The 12,462-nt window shown below is 48.5% G+C and overlaps 1 long non-coding RNA gene across 1 annotated transcript in view; it reads right to left on the bottom strand.

Annotated features, from left to right (window-relative positions):
• Nucleotides 1-5,367: 5,367 nt before the first annotated feature.
• The window catches only part of LOC103582959, a 7,997-nt gene continuing 902 nt past the window's right edge, over nt 5,368-12,462 (bottom strand). Inside the window, exons 2-3 of the long non-coding RNA XR_549813.1 lie at nt 6,655-7,086; nt 5,368-6,085 (exon numbers count right to left, since the gene is read on the bottom strand). This is a non-coding gene — a long non-coding RNA (uncharacterized LOC103582959). The remainder of the gene's footprint in view (nt 6,086-6,654; nt 7,087-12,462) is intronic.

The following is a 12,462-nucleotide window of genomic DNA, read 5'->3' as shown; positions in this document are numbered from 1 at the left end:
CAAAGTAATAGACAGAACTCATAAAGAAGAGTAAATTTGCATGAATAAGGACTTTTTTTTTTCTATAAGCAGAGTGATAATGAAGTACCATTAGAAAATTTGTACAAACCTTGGATTTTTTAATGTAGATTTTGTGTTGGTCATCCAATACGAAAGTTTATTTCAAAAACTACCTGGGACATCAAGAAAGCCTTTGGTTATAAAGCATTAGTGTTCTGCACCCTTCAGTCTCAATTTCTTTGAGTGTGTGTGTGAGAGAGGAGGAAAGTTGGGATGTGTGTGTGAAAGTATGTGAGTGTGTGAGTGTGTGTGTCTCAGAGAGAGAGAGAAAGAGAGAGAGAGAGAGAGAGAGAGAGAGAGAGAGAATATGCAGCAAATATGCAGCAAGTTACAACTTAGATAACTTTCCCAGGGGGTCACTGGTCCTCACAAGTACATGAGTCAGCTGTGCTCTGCTTGGGAGGCAGGACTGTGGTGATTCCATTCCTAAGCTGGTGACACTGAGGGGTCATCTCTGGGTCTCTGGAGCACTGAAGAGAAAACTAATCATTTCTCTCAAAGTTGCTTGTGCATGGCAGGTTCCTTGGAAAGACTGTTTGAGTGGCAGCCAAAGGCTCCTCAAAGCCTAAGAGGCCGAAGCTGAGGGAGACCGGAGCTCCTATAATGCCTTTTTCTGACGGGATTGAGAAGGCACTGTGAATTATTTCCCCTTCAGGGCATAAGAGCCAGAGGCAGTACACTCTCAATCCTAGTGGACATTCACTGACTCTGGAAAAAAAAAAAAAAAAAAAGATAACCACTACCATGAATACACAAGAAAGAAAAAAATCCACTGGTAGAACAAAAATGCAAAAGAAGAAGGGAAAGAAACTGAATCTTACCACCTCAAAAAACCAACAACCATCAAAGACAAACAATAAAAAGGGAAGAAAGGAACAAAAAGTGTTTAAAATATCAAAATGAAAATCAATAAACTGCCAGGAGCAACACAATACGTTTCAATAACAACCCTAAATGTAAATGGATTAAACACACTACTGAAATGACACAAACTGATTGACTAGATTAAAAAGCTAGACCCAACTATACATTGTCTTCAACTGGCTAACTTCACCTGTAAAAACACACAGAAATAGTGAAGGGATGTGATAAATACTGAATGCATAAAATATAACAAATATATAATAGTATGTAAAAATATATAAAATAGTATTAAAAATATAAAAATATATTAATATAGTATATAAAATAGTATATAAAAATATAAAATAGTGAATAATAATAGTGAAAAAGATATACCATGCAAATGGAAACAAAAAATTAAACAGGACAGAAAAAGATGGGAAGACATTCCATGCTCCTGGACTGGAACAATGAACGTTGTGAAAATGTTCACATTAACCAAAGTGATGTACACATTCAATGTAATCCCCACCAAAATAACAATGACATTCTTCATAGAAACAGAAAAAACAATCCTAAGAATCATATGGAACAACAAAAGACCACCAATAGCTAAAGCAATCCTGAGCAAAAATAAATAAATAAAGCCAGAGTCATTATACTACCTGACTTTGAACTATACTACAAAAGTATAGTAACCAAAACAGCATGTTAATGGCATAAAAACAGACACATGGATCAATGGAACAGAATAGAGAACCTGGAAAGCAACCTGCATACTTACAGACAACTGATATTTGACAAGGGCAACAGGAGCATATATTGGGGAAAGGACTGCCTCTTCATTAAGTGGTGCTGGGAAAACTGGACATCCACATGTAGAAGAATAAAACTAGACCTGTACCTCTTGCTACATACCAAAATCAACTAAAAATGGATTAAAGACATATATAAGACCCAACCATATAAGACTACTAAAAGAAAACGTAAGGGAAACACTTCAGGAAGTACAACTGGTCAAAGAGTTTATGAAAAAGACCCCAAAAACACAGGCAACAAAAGAAAAAATAAGCAAATGGGATTTTTTCCCCACCGCTCCCCCAGCTCCCCAGACTCTCATCTGTTTTCAAATACACGTTGATGGGTATTTTTGCATTGCATTCCTTTACTTATTTCTAGTTTAACAAGTAGGTACTTTCCTCAGAATAGAGTCTTTGTAAAGCAGGCCTCACAAATGAAAGGGTCTCTGAAAATGAGAACAGGATCTATGAGGAAGAAATGGAAAGTAAAGACAACCCTGTTGTGATCGGTGGAGGGATGCATTTGGAGGCAAGCAGAGCTCCACTGACAGTGCAAAGCCCCGGCGAGCATGTGCCCTTCCAATCACACATCCATGCTCTGAGTACCTCTCTGGTCCAGGAGCAAGAGGAGCACTCCCACCGTACTCAGGTGCAGCCCCACTCTGGGGACAACTGGAGCAGGTGGTAATAAGACACACCAGCAGGAGTGTTTGGAAGAGACCAAAGCAGGAAAGAGATGGGGAGGGGGAGAAGAGGGAAACCAAATTATACTAGATTTCCCAGCATGGTAGGGACCACCATCTCCTGGGATGTACAGTCACCCAGAGGCCCAGCTGACCCAGACAGTCCTGGCGATACTGATATTAGGTCTATCTGAGGACTGGCCCTTGAGCAAACCAGAGAGGTCAGCAGCAGGCCTCCCCCGTCTTCAGGGGTGGGAGTGGCCATGGGATCAAGGCTGCTCAACTCATCCAGGGGTGGGCCCCGTGAAACCATATGTCTGTCACCACAGGGGAGACATTTCTGTTAATCTGAACCACCCTTTCTACAATTTTAGAAAAGAGAGGAGCAGGGTGGCCCAGACACTGGCTCCACCCCATCACTTGTCCAGGCCTCAATCTCCAGACTGGCCGTGAGCCACCTATGTGACATCACATGACAAGCCCTGGTTGCCCCCCAACTGAGATTCTAGAATCATGTGGACAGTATTTATTGGGCATCGCCACTCAGACTGAAGGCTGTTTGTACTTACTGGGACAGTGGTTAATGGTGTGGGGTACAAACTGCTCCTGATGACAGTGTAGCCTCATGGATAGTCAGGATACTGACGACAGTGAGACCCAGTTCGCATCATCTTCTGGTGGAGAGCCAGCAGGCAGGGTCCCACCTGATCTAAACCTGGATCTGAGGGAGGTATCAGACGGCCAAGGTGACAAAGCCGTGGGACAAGATGCAGACTCCCAAAATGATGAACAACCAGCAGATCAAAACCAACGTACGTCCAGTGTAGAACACAGTGACCCCAGAACACTCTCCTTCCCGAGGAGGCTCTGGAAGATCGTTGAGGATGACGCTTTCGAGTCTGTGGGCTGGGATGATGACGGACACACCATGATCATAGAGGAAGACCTTTTCCAGAGGGAAATTCTTCACAGGAGAGGCGTGGACAGGATTTTTGAAACAGACAGCATGAAGACCTTCATTCGCCAAATGAACCGCTATGGATTCAGCAAAATACGCACAAAGGCCTCTTCAGCTGATTCTCGAGGGAACAAGAAACTTATGGTAAAGTAGAAAATATTCCTCTTACCCTTTTTCTCTGTTACTGAAACATCTTTACAGGACGCCAAGGTGAATGACATACTACAAGAATTTCATTTGTGAAGACAACTTTTTTTAACATGAGGAATTATTTATTGAAAGATCTAGATTTTGATCTCAATTTACCATGCCCTTAGAGATACTCTGTGGGTAGGAGTAGAGACTCTGAGAGCCAGGGAATGTCAAATGTACATACTGCCACCCTCACTTATGAATTGTTTCTCTCTAGTGAGGTCATGCTATAGGGCACAGTGACACTTGCCAGCACCTTAAACATTTCCTTTCTCCATCATGAAATAAGACTCTTGTGATTCAGGGGGATAAAAGCAATGGACATCTAATCTCAGAGTGCCTGAAATGTTTCCTTTTGTTTCAGTTTTACAGGAACCCCAATTTTCAGAGAGATCATCCTGGGCTCCTTGAGAACATTCATAGAAAAGGTGACCTCACAAACACTGCTGTGCCAGCAACCTGTGCAGTAACCGCAAAGAGAAAGAAGCTGGTACCTACGAGACAATCCCTGCAAATCCAACACATTAATACCAAGAAAGAAGCCAACAGCAAGCCCCAGGGGGAAGCCCCAAACGTTCAGGGTCCCAGTAACCCTCAGTTCTCCATGTTCCCTGGGGGTACAGGGTCTAGGGGCAGTGTTGGTAGACTTGCCATAGGAAATCGTCCCCCTCAAGAGCCAAATGATCAAAGTTGGGAAAGGGCCACTTCTGTGTATGTTAGGTTTGAGCCCAGGGCCAACCCTGAGTTGGAAGTTGGAGGGGACCCGCTCCCCAATCTCCCACTTTACCCAGGCAATGGTCTCCCAATGTCTCTGTATAACTTCTGTTACTCCATTGTGATGGCTTCCCTCTTAGAAATGTCTCCCAGTGAGCCGCCCAATGAGGAGGAGCAGGAGGGCTGATTACACGTGTGCATTCTGTGAATAGTTTAAGGACAATCCAGGTCCCTAAACTCAAAAGCCACTGAGGAGTGATAAAAAGGGCCATTTTCAAAGGGTGAACCCATTTTTGGTCTTAATAAACACAACAAAACCCGATGGTAACAAATAAACCATCTAAATGAGAACCAGGACTCCGTGTCATTTCTAACCGTCTATACCACACGTCTCACGGACATGAGGCTAAAGACCCTGCCCAAGACAGGCCCTCTTCCATTTGAGGTAGCATTTCCACACACTCAGCAAAGGACTTTCTAGAAACTGTGAGGGCTCGCCCAGCAAGATCCAGTCCCCTGAGCCTTGCCTGCTGCTCAGGAGTCAGAACAGCCTCACTCCTGACCTTGGGAGTATTACCTTACATTATTCCCGTACCTTGAAAATAGAGATTCCTTCCTCATCACTGTCCCCACACTGTTCCCAGGAAGTTTCTGTTCCACAGCTAAGTGTCCCAACCCAGCAACCAGGGGCCCTCCAAAGAGGCTGCATCATCTGCCAAGGGAGGTACAACCAATGTGTCCTGGCTCAGAAGAGACCAGCAACTCCAGTACATGCCTGGGGGGGGGGAAGCACATGATCCTCATAACTAACTAGTGCTAGGAAACTTTGCTGGGAAATCACAAAAACATCACGGGCTTCATGAACCATTGGCCTTCATGAGTGGGAGGTGCGTGTGCAAGAGACCTAGAGGAATCTGGAAGGACGGACAGCTGCAAGTTTCTACGTCTGATGTCCTCTTACTCCTGGATGAGTCAGGCTATTGATGGCTGGTCACTGTTGACCAACCATTCAGTGCCTGGACCCACGCTTTGCAAAATGTCAAAATGATGCTGATCAAAGAGCTGATGAGTTTTGACCAGAACAAAGACTGGGGAAACATAAAGGAGCCCCACACACTTCTCAGTTAACTTTGACACATTTATTTGTACAACCCAGACATTAGTAGGAACAAAATGACCAGCAACACCCCCTATTCCCTTCTTGTGAGCACAGAAACCCGTTTCTATGAATGCCATTTAGTAGGAATCATGGTACAACGCAGGGGTAATTCACACTTAACCTGATCTACATGCACGTTCACCAAGATGGCGAATCAACGGTACCATGATTTAGCTGGTTTCTCAGCTACATTCATCTCAAGAGCCCACACACGTCACACCTTCTGGTCAAAAGGGATCAGATACTTTGGGATGTCAACCTGGAATATATCATTTCCTCCTTTTCTAGGTAAGGGCTCCAGTTTCCACCTGGGGTTGGAAATCACAGTCAGGTATTTCTGCTGCAGGATGGCCAGGACAGCTTGCTTTTCCAATTCCACAACTTCCTCAGGAGCTAAGTTCTCAGGACACTCCAACATTTCGCCAAAGTCAACAAGCCCTGTGCACAAAGAGAGAAACACCCAGGTGGTTTTTCCTTCCATAAACAAAGGCCTGGCAGTGTGACAACTTGGTTATTCAAAATTATGGCCACTACAGACTTAGACGACATCAGCACAAGGACAGGAAGGGCAGCAGGGCCTTCTCACTGAGCACAGATGATGAGCCAAACATGTTCCGGGAATCCTGGGTGAGGCAGAGTGAAGGCTCCAGAAATGAAGAGGACAGGGCTTGCTCCTCTGTGAAGCGACACAAATAACATGCCTGTGGCAGCAAGACTGCTGAGGATAGGAATTTCAGAATGGAAGGGCACCAGCTACTGCCCGGGAACATGGAGGCAGCAAGGCGCTGAGGCAGTTCACCTCCACCACCCACGGAGGTGAACGGATTAGCCCAGGGTGCCACTGGTGGTGGGGACAGAGCAAGCACGTGAAACCAGGCAGGCAGCCAACCTGCACAATGTGCTGTGCTGCTTCTGGTGGTCTCTGCCCCCCACACACGCTCACCCACACATGCACACACACAGCCCAGCAGCACATGACATCATGGACCTGACCCAGCCTCACAGGTCAGAAGCAGAAACCGAGGCCCAGAGCAGAGAAATGATTTACCAGAGGTGATTCAGGCTGGGCTTGCAGACCCCAGCTCAGGGCCCCTTGCTGCCCCATTGAAGGTGCGTTGCTTAGGAAAACAGCAACAAACACACAAACCAGTTCAAAACAAAAGAAAAGCCCCCAAACTCCCCAGCCAGATCCATGTTGGCAGCTCCTGGACTCATCTGTACAACGATCGGCACATTGTCACTTACCAGCTACCAGTCCTCGGCCAAAATTCTCCCCTTCTGGAAGCAAGGCCTGGCGATGGTATGGTTCTGGTGGTTGCCCATCAGGGGACCCTAACGTGTTTCCAAGGTCTTTACCCCGTTTAAGACAAAGCCAGAATAAGGCTGCCGGAAGGAGAGGCAATAGATCTTCATCTTCCGCAAGCTCTCTGGGCCTCGGTGGCCTGTGGGAACACAGAAGCTCATCACACACCAGTCCTCCAAGCTCATGGCCAGTGGGCCCGACCTTCACCCAGTTTCCCAGGTGCCCTGAATCCCCACTGAGCTCGATGGTTCACTGCTTCCATCTGTCAGCACAGCAGGCCCAAGGAAAGACTGGGATTGGGAAGGCTGGGATTTGGGTGATTCAGATCCACCTGATGGAATGCTCGGAGAGCTCACGGACTGTGGCAGGGACAGCTAGAGAAAGGCACAGGCAGGACAGCGTGTGATCAGTGCTACTACAGAGGTCATCAAGTCCGAGGGCAACACAGAGGTGTGTGGGCTAGTGAGAGTCGGGGCTGGCTTCAGCCCTCTGACAGCACACAGGGACAGTCCTGGGCTCTGCTTCTACTCCTGCTGCCCTCCCCCTACCCAGACATCACTGATACTCTCAGCTCCCTGGCTGTGCCAGCCCCAGGCACAGCAGACCCTGAGCTTCCTGGCTCCTACCCCAGGGCTGCTGAGCACAAGTGCTTGGTATCCAACCTCAGCTCAACACTCAGAGTGACCTGTGATCTCAGTGGTCCCGTCAGGTGTCTTCTCCTAACTCCTTCAGGTGCCACCCTGTGCAAGCCCCTTCCCCTGTCCCACACCTGAGCCCTGAGGGGAAAAAAAATATGAGAATGAGAACATCTAGCCCCAGTGCACACAGACCTTCTATGTGAGAGGCCCTGGGGTGGGACTGATCCATGCATCCTCAGATTTAACCCTCCCTGCCAGGCCCACTGAACTGCTGAGGACAAGCAGGTTTAGAGCGATGAAGCAAGGACTGTCGATCACACAGGACCTGACTTCATGTACCTCCTGTCCTGGTCCCTGTTGCCTCTGTTTGTCCCCTGGCATAGGGGCCACTCCTCCTGGCTCAAGGATAGTTCAGCAGGTAGAGCCATGGGCCTGAAGACAGAAACTCTGGCCAGTCATTGCATGTCAAGAAGCCTCAGTTTCCTCGTAGCCGTGAGGTCAGGAGATGAGGCACTGAGAGCACCCAGCCCAGTACCTGGTACCTCACAAGGCAGTCAGATGGTGGCTGCTCTTGTCATCATTGTCATCATCACTGGGACTGGGGACTCATCCCCTGGGTCTGTACCACACCCATGAGCCGCCTCCCTCCACTCTGCTTGGCACCTCCCTGTCCTTTCCTCAAATACATGCACTTAAATTCAGAATCTCCTATGATTCTAAGAAAACATGCCCACACTCAGGATCAAGGCCCTGCTGCAACGAGAGTCCCTTGTGTTCACTCCCTTCCCAACCTGCAGTCCTGCCTGACTCTGCCGCACATCTTCTGCCATCCTCCCGCTTCTCAGGTGAGCTGCCACTGTCAACAGCGCTTCTGTGTCTCACTCCAGGTCCTGGGTCCTACCACTGTCCTCTCTCACTCAGAATCAGTACCTCCCCCTCTCCCACGAGGAGGTGATTCTGTTTCCAGTGGAACTTACCGGCACACCCTTTACCATGTGAAGAAAGACCCTCCTGAGCCCTCACGTGCCTCCACCTCCTGCCAGATCCACCTCCCTTCCACCACTGTAAGTGGCTTCACCAACCTGGCGTTCCGGCCCCAGACCTAGCAGCACTCTTTCCTTCCTCTCTTTCCTACACCTGCCAATGTCACATGGCACCATCTCCAACTCCTAACCTGAATCTGATATTTCTTAATCTCCAAGGCCACAATCCCTGCAGAAGCCCTTCATGTCCTGCTGCCTTTTCACACAGTTCCCCCATCGGCCCCTGCCTGAGCGCTTGCCCTCTGCACCCTGGTGTCCACACTACAGTCATAGTGGCCTTGGCACAGGGGCGATCAGATTATGTCACTCCCGTGCTCAAATTTTCCAAGGGATTCCCACTCCAACCACAACAGAATCCACACATCTCACAGGGGTCCCTCATGATCTGGCTCCCTGCCCCAGCCGTCTGCTCTCCTCTCCCGTTTAGTGACCAGCATGCAGTCACACAGGCAATCCTTCCCTCCCCAGAATATGCCATGTTTCTTCCTACTCAGGGCCTTTGCAGTTTCTTATGTGTTGCATCGTGTCCCTTCAAACTTCCTGTGTTGAAGCCCTAACTCTGAGCACCTCAGAATGTGTCCTTATATATAAAGATTGGGTCTTTACGGAGGGGATCAAGTAAAAGTAAAGTCCTGAGGGTGGGCCCACATCCACTATGACCTATGACCAATGACCTTATAAAAAGGGAGAAATTAGAGACACACATGCACACAGGGAGAAAATTATGAGAAAATGAAGGCAGAGATCAAGGAGATGCTTCCACAAGCCAAAGATTGCCTGTCAATCACCAGAAGGTAGGGCGCAGGGATAGAACAGATTCTCGCAGCACACAGAAGAAACAAACCCTGCCGACACCTTCACTGCAGAGTTCTAACCTCCAGAACTGAGACACAATAAATGCCTGTTATTCAAGCCACCTGGGTTGTGGTACTTTGTTAAAGCCATCTTATAAACTAATACATAGGGGTAAGCTGTTCCCCAAACATATCTACAGGATAGGGCGAGATCTTTCCCCCAAAGAGCAGACCAAGCACATTCTTTCTGTCTGTACATCTTCTTCGACTTTATGTTTCACTGCCTGTATGGCATCCCACTGTTGGGTGTCCCATTATTCACCTAACCTTTCCTCTACTGATGGAGAGTTACAACCTGCTTCCCATTTTCTGACACTAGAAATATCACCACTAATGCTTGTTTTCTGATGACACGTCCAAGACAATGCCTGTGTTGCATGGCATGCACATCTCTCATGCCGATACATGCCAGCAAATGGACTTCACAGAGACTCACCCGTGTACACTCCATCAACCACCAGTGCCATGTCCTCACACTTGTTGACTCTGAGCATCATCATTCTGCTGTTGTGTGACAGGCTCACCCTAATCCTTGGTTTGGGATTACTTAGGAGGGATGAGGAATGTCCCCCACGGGGCCTGCCAATCTCCATTTCCTCTACTGGGATATGTGACTAGAATGAAGGTTTTCCCAGTTTCTGCCTCTCAGTGTCTTATCCAACCCTTTTTTCCTTACGCCACGAAATCTCGACAATCAGATGTGAACTGTGTGGGTGGANCTGGCTGTGCCAGCCCCAGGCACAGCAGACCCTGAGCTTCCTGGCTCCTACCCCAGGGCTGGTGAGCACAAGTGCTTGGTATCCAACCTCAGCTCAACCCTCAGAGTGACCTGTGATCTCAGGTGGTCCCGTCAGGTGTGTTCTCCTAACTCCTTCAGGTGCCACCCTGTGCAAGCCCCTTCCCCTGTCCCACACCTGAGCCCTGAGGGAAAAAAAATATGAGAATGAGAACATCTAGCCCCAGTGCACACAGACCTTCTATGTGAGAGGCCCTGGGGTGGGACTGATCCATGCATCCTCAGATTTAACCCTCCCTGCCAGGCCCACTGAACTGCTGAGGACAAGCAGGTTTAGAGCGATGAAGCAAGGACTGTCGATCACACAGGACCTGACTTCATGTACCTCCTGTCCTGGTCCCTGTTGCCTCTGTTTGTCCCCTGGCATAGGGGCCACTCCTCCTGGCTCAAGGATAGTTCAGCAGGTAGAGCCATGGGCCTGAAGACAGAAACTCTGGCCAGTCATTGCATGTCAAGAAGCCTCAGTTTCCTCGTAGCCGTGAGGTCAGGAGATGAGGCACTGAGAGCACCCAACCCAGTACCTGGTACCTCACAAGGCAGTCAGATGGTGGCTGCTCTTGTCATCATTGTCATCATCACTGGGACTGGGGACTCATCCCCTGGGTCTGTACCACACCCATGAGCCGCCTCCCTCCACTCTGCTTGGCACCTCCCTGTCCTTTCCTCAAATACATGCACTTAAATTCAGAATCTCCTATGATTCTAAGAAAACATGCCCACACTCAGGATCAAGGCCCTGCCGCGACGTGAGTCTCTGGTGTTCGCTCCCTTCCCAACCTGCAGTCCTGCCTGACTCTGCAGCACATCTTCTGCCATCCTCCCACTTCTCAGGTGAGCTGCCACTGTCAACCGCGCTTCTGTGTCTCACTCCAGGACCTGGGTCCTACCACTGTCCTCTCTCACTCAGAATCAGTACCTACTCCTCTCCCACGAGGAGATGATTCTTTTACCATAGGAACTTCCCGGCACACCCTTCACCATGTGAAGAAAGACCCATCCTCTGAGCCCTCACGTGCCTCCACCTCCTGCCAGATCCACCTCCCTTCCACCTCTGTAAGTGACATCACCAACCTGGCGTTCCTGCCCCAGACCTAGCAGCACTCTTTCCTTCCTCTCTTTCCTACACCTGCCAATGTCACATGGCACCATCTCCAACTCCTAACCTGAATCTCATCTCTTTCTTACTCTCCAAGGCCACAATCCCTGTGCAAGCCCTTCATGTCCTGCTGCCTTTTCACACAGTTCCCCCATCGGCCCCTGCCTGAGCCCTTGCCCTCTGCACCCTGGTGTCCACATTACAGTCATAGTGGCGTTGGCACAGGGGTAATCAGATTATGTTAATCCTGTGCTCAAATTTTCCAAGGGATTCCCACTCCAACCACAACAGAATCCACACATCTCACAGGGGTCCCCCATGATCTGGCTCCATGACTCAGCCGTCTGCTCTCCTTTCCCCTTTAGTGACCAGCATGCAGTCACACAGGCAATCCTTCCTTCCCCAGAATATGCCATCTTTCTTCCTACACAGGGCCTTTGCAGGTTCGTATCTGTTGCATGGTGTCCCTTCAAACTTCCTGTGTTGAAGCCCTAACTCTGAGCACCTCAGAATGTGTCCTTATATATAAAGATTGGGTCTTTACGCAGGGGATCAAGTAAAAGTAAAGTCCTGAGGGTGTGCCCACATCCACTATGACCTATGACCAGTGACCTTTAAAAAGGGAGCAATTAGAGATACACACGCACACAGTGAGAAAATTATGAGAAAATGAAGGCAGAGATCAAGGAGATGCTTCCACAAGCCAAAGATTGCCTGCCAATCACCAGAAGGTAGGACGCAGGGATAGAACAGATTCTCGCAGCCCACAGAAGAAACGAACCCTGCCGACACCTTCACTGCAGATTTCTAGCCTCCAGAACTGAGACACAGTAAATGCCTGTTGTTCGAGCCACCTGGGTTGTGGTACTTTGTTACAGCCATCTTCCTCCTCTCTCCATTTCCTCTACATAGGGATAAGCTGTTCCCCAAACATATCTACAGGATAGGGCAAGATCTTTCCCCCAAAGAGCAGATCAATCACGTTCTTTCTGTCTGTACATCTTCTTCGACTTTATGTTTCACTGCCTGTATGGCATCCCACTGTTGGGTGTCCCATAATTTACCTAACCTTTCCTCTACTGATGGAGAGTTACAAGCTGCTTCCCATTTTCTGACACTAGAAATATTACTTCTAATGCTTGTTTTCTGATGACACGTCCAAGACGATGCCTGTGTTGAATGGCATGCACATCTCTCATGCCGATACATGGCAGCAAATGGACTTCACAGAGACTCACCAGTGTACACTCCATCGACCAACCGTGCCATGTCCTCACACTTGTTGACTCTGAGCATCATCATTCTGCTGATGTGTGACAGGCT

The sequence above is a fragment of the Galeopterus variegatus genome, unplaced genomic scaffold (assembly GCF_000696425.1).
Source record: "Galeopterus variegatus unplaced genomic scaffold, G_variegatus-3.0.2 Scaffold18709, whole genome shotgun sequence".
Lineage (NCBI taxonomy): Eukaryota > Metazoa > Chordata > Mammalia > Dermoptera > Cynocephalidae > Galeopterus > Galeopterus variegatus.
This window is presented reverse-complemented; position numbering and strand designations above follow the sequence as displayed.